The sequence below is a fragment of the Rana temporaria genome, chromosome 4 (assembly GCF_905171775.1).
Source record: "Rana temporaria chromosome 4, aRanTem1.1, whole genome shotgun sequence".
NCBI lineage: Eukaryota > Metazoa > Chordata > Amphibia > Anura > Ranidae > Rana > Rana temporaria.
Window position 1 is genome coordinate 274,412,520 of NC_053492.1, and position 13,562 is coordinate 274,426,081.

Consider the following 13,562-nt stretch of genomic DNA (forward strand, 5'->3'; position numbering starts at 1 on the left):
GTTGTAGCCTGAACTTTCTTTCACTTTAAGCTGGCCATAGAACAGCTTTTGCATGATTTCACAAACATTTTACTAAACTTATGAAGAGCAGACACAAGCAAATTGGCCCAAGATGGTGAACTGCACTCGGAACTGATTAACATTGACAGTGTGAGTGAACCCTAAAAGGAATCTATGTTTCTTATAAAAATTGTATTTCTTTAAAGTGATTTGAATGTTCCAGTCTCCTGAGAAAATAATAAAAGCAGCTACAAAAACTGTAGCTGTTGACCTATCGGTGTCCCAGAAGACTGCAGGGAGGGCGGACAACTTCTTTTTCCGACCGCCTAGGTGGTCGGAACTGAAGTGGGAACCTGTCAAAATTGGGTGCCCACTCCCCCCCTCCCCCTAAAATGAGCAAATGAAAAAAAAAAAAATGGAGTTACACTTACCGGTAACGTCCTTTCCAGTAGTCTTTCAGGACAGCCACAATAGAGAGATAGGCTCCTCCTCTTCCTGTAGGAAACACTGCACAGCCTTCAAATTCTCTCCTCCCCCTGCCAGACCTCAGTTTTTTACGAGCACCTTCGGTCCGCTGGGGAGACACAAGAACATGTTAGTAATCCATAATTAAACATCAATGTCATACTATGTTCCTGGACTAAAGACAATCACTCCAATCTTCGGGTGGGTAACCAGGGCTGTCCTGAAAGACTACTGGAAAGGATGTTACCGGTAAGTGCAACTCCATTTTTCCCTATCCGTCTTTCAGGACAGCCACAATAGAGAGGATAATCGAGTACTTACAATTAGGGTGGGACCACGGCTTGCAAGACTTTTCTCCCAAAAGCTTGTTCGCCTGCTGACACCAAGTCTACTCTATAATGCTTGACGAAGGTGGCGTAGCTGGACCAAGTTGCGGCTCTGCATATTTGATCAGGCGTCGCTCCAGCCCTTTCAGCCTGAGAAGTAGCCACTGCTCGAGTAGAGTGTGCCTTTATTCCTGTAGGGACTTCCCTACCAGTCAAGGAATAAGCCTGCCCAATAACTAATCTAAGCCATCTAGCAATTGTGCGTCGAGACGCTTTCTGTCCCCGGAAAACAAAACAAATAAAGAGTCTGACTTCCTAAAACTTTGAGTCAGCTCCAAGTACTGTAGGATGCATCTCCTGACATCTAGTGTACTAAACCTGAATTCCTTCTCACCTGAGGGATTGGAACAAAACGAAGGCAATACAACCTCCTGGCTTCTATGAAACTTAGAAGCAACTTTAGGCAGAAAGGCCGGATCGGTTTTAAAAACAACCCGATCCGGGAAAATAACACAGAAAGGAGGTCGTATGGACAGGGCTTCCAACTCGCTGACTCTCCTGGCAGTGGTCACCAACTAAAAAGACTGTTTTTAACGTTAAATCTCTTAACAAACATTTGTCTAACGGTTCAAAAGGCAACCCTGTTAGCACCTGTAAAACTAACGAAAGATCCCACTTGGGGAAGGGGGGTCCCTGAGAAGGCTTCTGTCTGGACAAAGTCTTAAAGAACCTAATTATCCAAGGATCTGCGGCCAGAGGTCTTTCTAGATATCGCTAAGGGCTGAGACCTGACCCTTTAGGGTACTCACTGATAACCCCTTATCTGCCCCACACTGGAGAAACTCCAAAACGGATGTGGAGCTCTGTACTGAAAAAGAACCCTCTCGGCACCACGCATTGAAGCGAAGCCAGACCTTTCTATAGATAGAACGAGTCTCCTTTTTTCTGCTGTTAAGAAGGAGTGGCAGTTAGCTTCTCTGAAAACCCTCTAGATCTCAGTAAGGTCTCTTCAGTAGCCATGCCGCCAGGTTCCACCTGTGCACCTGGGGGCAGAGTACTGGTCCCTGCGAGAGGAGATCCTCTCGTAGTGGCAGAAAAAAGGGGGGTTCTACGGTCAGTTGCTTGAGGACCGAGAACCAAGCCCTCTTGGGCCAGTGGGGCGCAACTAGAATTAGCGAAGTCTTCTCCAGTTGAAACTTCCTTAGAACCAGAGGTAGAAGGACTGGCGGAGGGAACGCGTAGCAAATCCTGAAGTGCCAGGTTTGGGACAAGGCATCTACCCCTCTTGTTCCCTCCCCCCTGTTCTGAGAGAAAAAACAAGGGGTTTTTGCGTTTGCTCTGGACGCAAAGAGGTCTATCTCCGGAGCACCCCACTTCTTGACCAGGAGATGTTAGACTTCCTGATTGAGGGCCCATTCGCCCTCTCTTAGTTGGCTTCGGCTGAGGAAATCCGCTGTACTGTTTTCTATTTCTTTTAGGAAAACAGCTGACAGGGATAGGGTGTTCGCCTCTGCCCAGTGAAAAATCTCTGCTGTTATGGCCGAGAGAGCTATGCACCTGGTGCCACCCTGTTTGTTCAAATAGGCCACGGCCGAGACATTGTCTGACCTCACCTGGACGTGGTGCCCCTGCAGCTTCTCCTGGAAGAATATGAGGGCTATACCGACCGCCCTCAGTTCCTTCCAGTTGGAGGAATTTTTCAGCTCTGCACTTTTCCAGAGGCCTTGCGCTGGAAGTGACCCCAGGTGAGCCCCCCAGCCCCTGCCGCTTGCGTCTGTGGTAACAACCTGTGGAAAAGGAATATGCCACAGTCGACCTTGCGACAAATTGGAGATTTTTCTCCACCACCAGAGAGACCTCTTTACGTGGGATGGGACCTGTACTAGGATGTCTAGTCGTTCTATGCTGTGATCCCAGATCTTTAGCAGGAAGGCCTGCAGGGCCCGAAAGTGAGAACCTGCCCACTGGACAGCCGGGAGGGTGGAGGTTAACAAACCCAATGTTGACATCAGGGATCTGATTGACACCTGATGACTGCCCTGAAGGGCAGCTATCGCCCTGTCCAATTTCAGAGCCTTCTCTAAGGGGAGAAAGACCCTTAAAAGGGTGGAGTCCAAAAGGTACCCTAAATACGGAATGCGTTGAGAGGGTATTAGGCTGGACTTGTCTTAGTTTAACAGCCACCCTAGAGCCGTAAGGGTCTTCTTGGTTAACTCCAGGTCCCTGCATAGTTGTTCTGGCGATGCCGCAAAAAGAAGCAGGTCGTCCAAGTATGCTATTATGCCTACCCCCTGGAGCCGCAGAAAGGCTATAGGTTCCGCCAGGACCTTTGTGAACACGCGGGGCGAGGAGGATAGACCGAATGGCAAGGCCTGGAACTGGAGGTGCACCACCGTTGTTCCTAAGTCTATCGCTAGACGCAGAAACTCCTGAGACCCCTCTGCAATGGGTACGTGCAGGTACACGTCTCTGAGGTCCAGGGAGACCATAAAGCAATTCTGAGGTAGGAGGGCCCTGACCGAAAAAATTTACTCCATACGGAATCTCTTGTACGCAACTGACCTGTTCAGTGGTTTTAGGTTTAGGATTAACCTGTACTTCCCAGAAGGTTTCCTTACCACGAAAATATGGGAGTAAAACCCCTTCTTTTCTTCCACTTTTGGGACTCTGAGGACAACATTTTGGTCCTCCAGGTCCTTCAAGGCCCCTACTAGAGCTTCTGCCTTTTCCTTGTCTCTGGGAAGCTGAGTGACCAGGTACCTCTGAGGGGGAGGGAATGAAAATTCCAGTGAGTACCCCCTTCTGATGATCGCCAAGACATACCTGTTGGGGGAAAGGGACTCCCATTGTGGGAGGAAGGCCCCCAACCTTCCCCCCACCCTGATCTGGGAGTCATTGTTTCTTAGGGGGCTGGTCAGGAGGGCGAAAAATCGCTCCCCTTCCCCTGGGTGTCCAGACCTTTTTCTGGGCTTCTGTTTTAGGGACCCCTGTGTGTCTTTGGGGACGAAATCCCCTCCCTTTCAGTGGGGCTTTACGTTTGAAAGGGAAAGATTTTTTCTTATCCGCCGTGCGGTCTAAGACTGACTCCAGACCTGGGCCAAACAGGAGGTCCCCTGTAAACGGAATCCCACATAGTTTGGACTTGGAAGCAATGTCCCCTGACCAGGTCTTGAGCCAGAGAGCTCTTCTGGCAGAATTAGCTAGAGCTGCCGACCTAGCCGACATGCGAACGGATTCTGCCGAAGCATCAGCAATATAGGCCACCCCTTTTAAAATTGTAGGGAAGGAAGCTAAAATAGTGTCCTTATCCGTCCCGGCCTCAATGTGTTCTTGAATCTTTGAGAGCCAATGTTCCAAATTACGGGCCACTACCGTAACTGCCAATTCTGGCTTTAAGTTCCCAATTACGGACTCCCATGTTTTTTTCAATAGAGAGTCCGCCCTCTTGTCCATGGCATCTGTCAGATTGCCCATATCCTCGAATGCCAAGTCGGTTTTCTTGGAAACCTGTGAAAAGGCCGCATCTAATTTAGGCATTTTATTCCAAACGGAAGTGGGGTCTTCTGAGAAGGGAAATCTTCTTTTAAGGGACTTGCCACTCCTTCTTAACAGTATCTACTAGAAGTTCGTGAACCGGGAAGACCCTTCCCTTGTGTTCCCCCAGACCCTTGTACATCTGGTCGTGGAGGCTAAGGGGCTTATTGTCTGTGTGAATGCCTAGGGTCGTGTAAATAGCCCCTAGTAATTCCTCAACGTCGTCAAGAGACAATTTATACCTAGAAGACTTCTTGGGCTCCCCGTCCTGGTCTTCTTCATCTGACTCTGCCTGGGAGTCGGAAGCAACATTCTCTAACAGAGTGTTGCACCTGAGAAGGGCCTGCAAAATCAACTGCTACTGCTGAGGGGTCAGGAGAAACAGGAGCAGGACCCTGATCGTCAGAATGGGTTGTAACCTGTGTGGGGTCCAAAGGGGGCTGCATTCTTTCAAACAATGATTTAAAAGAAGAAAACGTAGAAGCCAATTCTTTAACAGAAGCTGCTAAACTATCTTCCTGTTCTGCATCCCTTTCCCTAACAAGAGAAAGTATGCAGTCTCTACATAGCACTTTAGACCAAGAGTCAGGAAGAGAGTCCCTACAGGAGGCACATTTTTTTCTTGAACTATGTGTCCTTCCCGTTTTCTCTAGGCTTTTCTGAAAAGATAAGAAAGGGCCCCCCCCCACACATTAATTCAAAAAAGTGATTTAAACCAAAAATTTACATACAAAAAAAGTGTCCCTTTTTTTGTTTTTTAAAACAGAAAAAAAAAACCATGCTGTTACAACCCTGGGGGAATCCCTAGACAGACACTACTGCTGGGTTCCCACTGTCTTCTCCCCCTCCCCCCAACCACCAAGGGGCATTAGAGGGGGAAAAAAAGACAAGGCCTAAGGTTTGGGATCCCTCCCCAGGAAAACCCTTACCTGAGGCTGGCTGGAGGAAGCGTCCTTGGTCGGGCCATGCTCCAGAGAAGTCGCCGACATTCTGCGGTGGTTGCGCTTGTCCACTCGCCCCGGCGAGTATCAGACTCCTCCAGCAAGACGCGTGGGTCCCTATCAGCGCCGCGACCCGGAACCGGAAGTCGCGGGTCAAAGGGGAGCGTTTCCGGAGCGCTGCCGGAAATGACGTCACCCGCCACTCGGCCCGCGAATTTTGAGAGAAGCGAATGCGGCCTGAGAAAGGAGGGCGCCCGGATCTGCCCCCCTACGCCTCGGTCCTGTGGACACGATAGGGACCCCCCACAAGCCGGCTGCCGCGCTCGACACGGATTGGTGTGGCGTTTCGGCGGTAAGTACCTCGCCTGATTTTCCAGGAAAGCCCCTGCTCCCTTTGACAGAAAAATTATGTAGCCACAGTCCCCTGACTGCCCAGCTCTGGTTCCTCTGCAGTGTCTCCCCACCGGAGGAAACACTAAGAACTGAGGTCTGGCAGGGGGAGGAGAGAATTTGAAGGCTGTGCAGTGTTTCCTACAGGAAGAGGAGGAGCCTATCTCTCTATTGTGGCTGTCCTGAAAGACGGATAGGGAAAAGTTTGGGCTTTAAATATACTTTAACAAAATTTGTTTTAAAATTTTAAAAATAACCAAAAAAAAAAAAAAAATATCTCACACAACTGCATACATACATGTTCAATACATGTATGTGTTGTGCTTTCTGTTGGTCTATGCAAGCCAGTCTGCTAATGTCACTACCAGGGGAATCTAAGTCTACACAATAAATACAAACATGAAAATAATAAACAGCAGACATGTGAAAATTACTTTGTTTTTCATAAACAAAAGAATTTGTTTAGATTGTACTACAATTTTTGTCCAGTTGTCTGACTTTCTCAAAATTTAAATTGTACACTTTATTTAAACATGATCATTGGACACTAAAAGGCAAACCAGTCAAAATAATCCAACCCACCCACCTACCCCGTTCTAGTGTGTAAAAATACATAATTCTTTAATACGATTTTCGAAAGAAAATCTTTCGAAATTTGAATGGTGTATGGCAGCCTTAAGGCAAATAGACTGTGCACTTTGCAAAGTGCAGTTGCACTCTGCAAGAACAGTTGCTCCAGAGCTTAGTAAATGAGCAGAAGCTCTGCTGATTTCCATCATCCAATCAGGTGCAAGCAAAAATGCATTTTTTTTCCTTGCATGTGATTAGGTATTCTTTGCAAAGTGAAGCATTACCTCATTTATTAAGCTCTGGAGCAACCACACTTACAGGGTGCAACTGCAAAGTCTATTTGCCTTTAGTAAATCAACCCCTTTTGGTACTTGCACGCAGTGTGCAAGTACCAAAAGGGGTTGCTTTACTAAAGGCAAATAGACTGTGTACTTTGTAAAATGCAGTTGCACCCTGCAGTACTGATGTATGAACATTCGATTCTGGGTAGAAAGAACATTCCAGCATAGAAATGCAAGGATGGGCAGTATAGTGAGTGCAAATTTTTGCGCACATAACGTTTTCTAGCTTTTCTTGGGTTATGTTGTGTGTGCTTATGCATGAATTTTGGCGTATATGCATGTGTACGAGTATAAAATACTGTTCAGCAACACCCATTATTGCACAGCGCAAGTTTACACATCTGTGTTTAGAGGACAATTAAAAACCAAAGGGCTGCATTTAAATCAGTAAAAATAAATAAAAAAATGCTTGAATGAGACCTTGTCCCAAGTCCTGCTTTCCCACATGCAGCACTAGGGAATACCGGCATTTTAGGGAGTGTCGGCAGTGCTGGGCATTGTTGATGACTGAGTGTTTGTAAAAGTACATATAGACAGTGAAGGGTGCCTAGGACAGGGTGAGGGGTGGGTTGGAAGAAGGTGTGCCACCCTAAAATAATTGTGAGCCACAATTTTCAAAGCTCTGCCCAGAGCAAGATCTATTCTACATCTCTAGTCACAGCAAGACCTTTGGTTGAGATTACTGGTTGATGTATGCCACTGCCATGGCATTGTCCAGCTGGGAGATCCATCATTTCAAATTGCCTTAAGTTCCAGAATGTCAATTGGGAGTCAAGATTCCTCCTATATCCAAGTTCCCTGCACCAACATGGTGCTCAGGACTGTTCTCCAGCCTGACCTCCATCATATGATTTTCCAGGACACAAAGAAATTACATACAGAAATAAATTTCACTAACAATAACAAGTTGGGGAATCATATTGGTTCTAGTAATGACTGTTCATTTTTAGGATTTCTGGACACAGAGGTAGCAGAGGACCTGGCTTGGTTAAAGATTAAAGCAATGGGCCCTGATGGTATTCATCTCAGAGTTCTTAGAGAACTTCTTGGTATAGTTGTTGGACCATTAACTGATCTTTTTAACCACTTAAAGACCCGGAAGAATTTGCCCCCTTAATGACCAGACATTTTTTTGAGATACGGTACTGCGTTGCTTTTACTGACAAATTGCGCGGTCGTGCGACGTTGTTCCGGAACAAAATTGATGTCCTTTCCCCCCCCCACAAATAGAGCTTTCTTTTGGTGGCATTTGATCACCTCTGCAATTTTTATTTTTTTGTGCTATAAAAACAAAAAAGGTGACAATTTTGAAAAACAAAAATTGAGGCCAATATGTATTCTTCCACATGTTTAATGCATTAAGGTGAAAAAAACTTTAAGTGTTCCTTAGGGAGGTGTTTAACTGTGGGGGGGAGAGTAGAGAGAGATCGCTGTTCCTGATCACTAGGAATCAGCAGATTTCTCTCTACTCCCCTGTCAGAATGGGGATCTGTCTGTTTACATTGACAGATTCCCGTTCTGGCTCTCCGAGGAGCGATCACGGACATTGCGGCCGCTGACAACGCATGCCCCCTATGGCTCTTAAAGTGGCCAACGTACATTTACGGCGATTCGTGCAGCCGTAATCCATTGATAAAGCAAAGGAAGCCATCAAGCCAGACGATGCTAAGGAAGACTTGGAGGATGACTGACTCTAGCAGAGGGAAAAATTCTAGGCAGTCAGTGTCAAGCCCCTCAGAGCACACTGCAGGTAGCACCAAAACTGTTAATGGTGTGCGAATTAGAGGCATCCAGTACAGCAAAAGCAGCAGCTATTTCCTGTATTTCTAAGACATATTAGCTGCAATGAATGTAGTTGCATTCACCCAAGTCGTGCAGCAACACTGACAGCTTTATAGTCCAACAGTTGCAAGATGAACCTAACATGAAAGTAACAAACACTAAACAGAGCTGCCAGAACATAAGCCCCAAAAAATATTTTCTGAAAAGACGACCCGTAAAATTAAATAGTTTTTACAAATTATTATGCTGCATTATATTTGCAGAACAACTTTATCAAACCCGTTTTTTTTTTTTTTTAAATCCAACAAAATTTATTTTAGTGCCCATAAAACACAACATAACATATGTTTTTCAAAATGTAAATGTTGAGTAAATGGATACCAAATATGTTAAGCCTCATAATTGCAAGGGTTGGTGAAACTATGATAACCAAAATTGTTCATAAGCAATGCATTAAAAATCAAGTTAACCATAAAATGATGGCTCTATAATTATCCCCATCAGTCTGCCATGTATACAATAGGAGAGGCAACTGACAGCGCAGATACAAAGTACATGTATAGGTAGGGGTATGGTGATCAGTCCATTAGAAATAACAGTAACAGGCAGTTCAATGGTTAAAAATGCAGGTGGTTTGGCTGTTCAATGGCGGCTGCTGTCCTCAGAGAGCTGACTCTGTGGTAAACAAAAGAGGGGTAGAGAAAGGATGCGCAGGGCCGGCCTTTGCGGTGTGCGGGTTGTGCGCTCGCACAGGGCGCCATAGCAACATGGGCGCCTGGCGACCTGCACAGATTGCGATGGTCACAGATTCGGCGGCGCCCCCCCCCCCCTTTCTCTGCGCGACTGAATATGACTTAGCGCTGTTAGCGGGCGCCGGGTGGCATGCTTGGTGACACAAGGGAGGCAGCGGTAGACACACAGCAGGCAGGGAGGGTGCAAGTCACACCCGAGCGAGCCGTCAGCACACCCGGGATCCGGCAGCAATAAATAATCCCCCTTCCCTTTGCAGCGCCGCGGGTCTGATGAGTCTCGGCTGCCTGTGACAGAGAGACAGTCACAGGCAGCCGAGACTCATCAGACCCGCGGCGCTGCAAAGGGAAGGGGGATTATTGCTGCCGGCTCGCTCGGGTTTGACTTGCACCCTCCCTGCCTGCTGTGTGTCTGCCGCTGCCTCCCGGCACAGTGCACTGAGTGCAGCCGCCTCCCCCTTTTCCTGTGCTGTGTGTGTGCAGCACGTGGCTAAGATAATCTGTATTGTGTGTGTGGGGGAGGGGGGGGGCAAGTTCTGCATTGTGGGGGGGTCTGTATTGTGTTGGGGGGGGGGTTGCATTGTGGGGGGTCTGTATTGTGTGTGGGGGGTTCTGCATTGTGGGGGAGTCTGTATTGTGTGTGTGTGGGGGGGGGTTCTGCATTGTGGGGGGGGTCTGTATTGTGTGGGGGGTCTGTATTGTGTGTGGGGGGGTTCTGCATTGTGGGGGGGTCTGTATTGTGTGTTGGGGGGTCCTGCATTGTGGGGGGGTCTGTATTGTGTGTGTGTGTGTGTGGGGGGGTTCTGCATTGTGGGGGGGTCTGTATTGTGTGTGGGGGGTTCTGCATTGTGGGGTGGGTCTGTATTGTGGGGGGGGGGGTTCTGTATTGTGGGGGGGTTCTGTACTGTAGGGGGGAGGGGGTTCTGTATTGTAGGGGGTTCTGCATTGTGGGGGGATCTGTATTGTGTGTGGGGTGGTTCTGCATTGTGGGGGGGGTCTGTATTGTGTGTGTGTGGGGGGGTTCTGCATTGTGGGGGAGTCTGTGTTGTGGGGGGGGGTCTGTATTGTAGGGGGGAGGGGGTTCTGTATTGTGGGGGGGTTCTGTACTGTAGGGGGAGGGGGTTCTGTATTGTAGGGGGTTCTGCATTGTGGGGGATCTGTATTGTGTGGGGGGGGTTCTGCATTGTGGGGGGGTCTGTATTGTGTGTAAAGGGGGGGTTCTGCATTGTGGGGGGTTCTGTATTGTAGGGGGGAGGGGGTTCTGTATTGTGGGGGGGTTCTCTACTGTAGGGGGGAGGGGGTTCTGTATTGTAGGGGGGAGGGGGTTCTGCATTGTGGGGGGATCTGTAATGTGTGTGGGGGGTCTGTATTGTAAGGGGGGTTTGCACTGTAGGGGGATGGGTCTGCACTGTAGGGGGAGACTGTAGGGAGGTCTGCGTGACATGCAGGGGGTCCAGAATGGTTAGGGGGGTGTCTGTGTAACATATAGGTGTCTAGAGCTGTGGGGGGCTGTGTAATGTAAAGTGATGCAGGGTGTTGTATAATGTAAAGGGGTCCAGAGGTGCAGTTGTGGAGAGGGGTACACAGTAGTGACAGAGATATTGAAGGATGCAGGGGGCACAGTGGGATTTTAAATTTTACCGTGGGGGGGGGCAGATATAGGATCCGTCCCGGGTGCCAAATGCTCTAGGTACGCCCCTGCTGGCAGGCCAGGCCACAGGCGGATTCTGCAGGAATGACCACGTGGGCGGCTGTTCCTGCCTTGTTAGGAGTCGGAGATCACTGTCACTGGCAGTCTGTGGGTTACTCATTAAGATTGCCGCCGCTTGGGAACAGTGCGGCGGCCATCTTTAAAACTGGACAAAGTACTGGCAGGCCACAGGCGGATTCTGCCGGAAAGACGGCGTGGGCGGCTGTCCTTGCCTTGCTATGAGGAGCAGGAATGAGGAGCTCATATGCCATGCGCACTGAGAAGACAAAGGAGCGCAAGAATCCACAGAAGCAGGCAGCGGATGTAAAAACTTTTTTCTGTAAGTAAATTATTTTTTTATAAATGCAGTGTACTGCTTATTGTCTGTTTTTGTATTTTCTTATTTAAATAGGGTGTTTCTTAAAGGAACAGTAAATACAAAAGTAAAAAAAAATACTTTATTGTAATTATGTTTGATATTTGATAGTAAATTTACAGGTAGTGGTATTATACCATGCGATTTATTTTATATGTGGCGTTATTATAGCGTGTTATTTATAGTATAGGCGGTGTTATTATAGCGTGTGATATACAGTATAGATGGCGTTATTATGTGAATAAAAGTTGTATTTTTATCATGGCTTGTAATCTGTTTTTTTTGGGAATGGAAGGCTTTAAATGGAGCGGGTATTGGAGAAAGGTGTGGACACTGAAAGGGCGTGGTTACGGAGGGGCGTGGTTATGGAGGGGCGTGGTTACTGAGGGCGTGGTCACTAGGGGGCGCTGTAAATCTTTCTCGCACAGGGCGCCTAAAGGCCTAAGGCCGGCCCTGAGGATGCGCCACCTAAGTGCAGTATTAAAGAGGTTCTTTTAATTACACATTGTACAAAACACACTTACAAGAAGGTAAGGAAAGAAGGCTCATCTGTAACATCCTGTAGTCCTCGTCCCGGATCCATGGGCTGCTTAGAAGTGATGATAGCAGAATGTGTGGAGTCTTCAGGCTTATCCTGTGGCCATCAGGATGAGGCCTGTTCCAGCCTCACAGGTTACGCGATTACTTCCGAGGAACAGTCCCGGGAGGAGGGTCAGACGGGGAGAACAAAAGCTCCTCCCGGGAGTGTTCCTCGGAAGTAATCACGTGACCTGTCACGTAACCTGTGAGGCTGGATGGCCATAGGATAAGCCTGAAGACTCCACACATTCTGCCATCATCACTTCTAAGCAGCCCATGGATCCGGGACGAGGACTACAGGATGTTACAGATGAGCCTTCTTTCCTCACCTTCTTGTAAGTGTGTTTTGTACAATGTGTCATTAAAAGAACCTCTTTAATACTGCACTTAGGTGGCGCTTCCTTTCTCTACCCCTCTTTAGTCTGCCATGTATGGCGATGTCCATTATTTGTTTCAGAAATTGGGTTTGAAGACACACATGTAACTTATGTGCACACATGGGGGTCCTTTAAAATAATTTATTTAAATGTGTTTTTTTTTTAAACCTATATTTAAACCTTTTTCTACTTAAAAGGATAGGTTTGCCTTTTAGAACATCTGTCCCCCCTTTGACAGCTAGCGGGTGATCTTCTCCCCCTGCTAGCTGTAACAATTGAAAAAAAAAACATTGCCGTGCAGGACTTTGCCACGTCACTTGTTCACAGTGTTTTGTGAATAGAAAACTACAAGTGCCGACAGCCTTAGCAGCTGTGCTCAATGAACTACCATTGTGCTGTGGCAGTTCAATAATCCTTCCTGTCCGTGTGTATCGGCTTGCTCGTATGAGGTACGAACAAGCTGATACACCGTCTGATCGCTGATGCAATGCATTACAGGCTCCCGCAAAAAAAAAAAAATAGATGCAAATTTTTCTACCTGCAAAAAAACTTGCATTTTTTATCAAAAGGTGAACTTATCCTTGAACTTTATTACTATCAAGAAAGGATGAAAAGCCCCCGACGTGAAAAGAATGGCAAAAAAGGATTTCTTTATGGAAATTTTAAGTGTTTGTTAGATCCCGATGTCTACCCTCCACTAAGACAAAGCAGATTTGGACGAGAAAGTCTCTTCTTCAGGCCACAACTTGCTTAGAACCAGAGCTGAGCAATTCCAAGTTCTTGATTTTCACACCAGACTCCGTCTCCCAGAAAAGATAGGTAAGCCCAGGAGCTATGCAAGGGGAGTCGCCTCTTGTGTAGAAGTGATCAGGTGGTTTTACAGCTGCACAAATCACTTCTGGACAACGTAGAACGGCCAGTACAATCTTTTCAAACCAAATTCATAACCGTTTTTGACGTGTGAACATGTCCGTGGGAGTTAAATGGTATATTCTTGAAAGATGCATTACAACAAGCGTTACCTTTGTACTTGGCCTAAGGGATGTAAATTGTAAGCAGTGGGGAAAGTATATAGGAATGCATGCAGCACATTTGGCTGAGCCCCCATTCACACCTAGGCGTTTTGTCGCCTGTAGTGTGACGCCGCAGCAGCCCCGAGACGCTGGAGGGATGAAAACACATTGCCCTCTATGGAGATGGTTCACATCTCCACGCCGAACGCCTGGAAAAAAGTCCCGGACCTTTTTTTAAGGCGGGTTTCGGCATAGGGGATGTGAACCATCTCCATAGAGGGGGTGGGGCTGCATTCACAATTGCGGCGTTTTGTCGCCGCAAATCGCGGTACAAAACGCCGCAATTCGCGGGACAAAACGCTGCGATTTTGTACGCCTAGGTGTGAATGCAGCCTTAATGTCAAATGCTGTCCCAGAAGTGGATCTGTC

The 13,562-nt window shown here is 47.5% G+C and overlaps 1 protein-coding gene across 4 annotated transcripts in view; it reads right to left on the bottom strand.

Annotated features, from left to right (window-relative positions):
- MCM9 (minichromosome maintenance 9 homologous recombination repair factor) overlaps positions 1 to 13,562 on the bottom strand; it is a 113,914-nt gene that overhangs the window by 70,009 nt on the left and 30,343 nt on the right. The window lies entirely within an intron of this gene.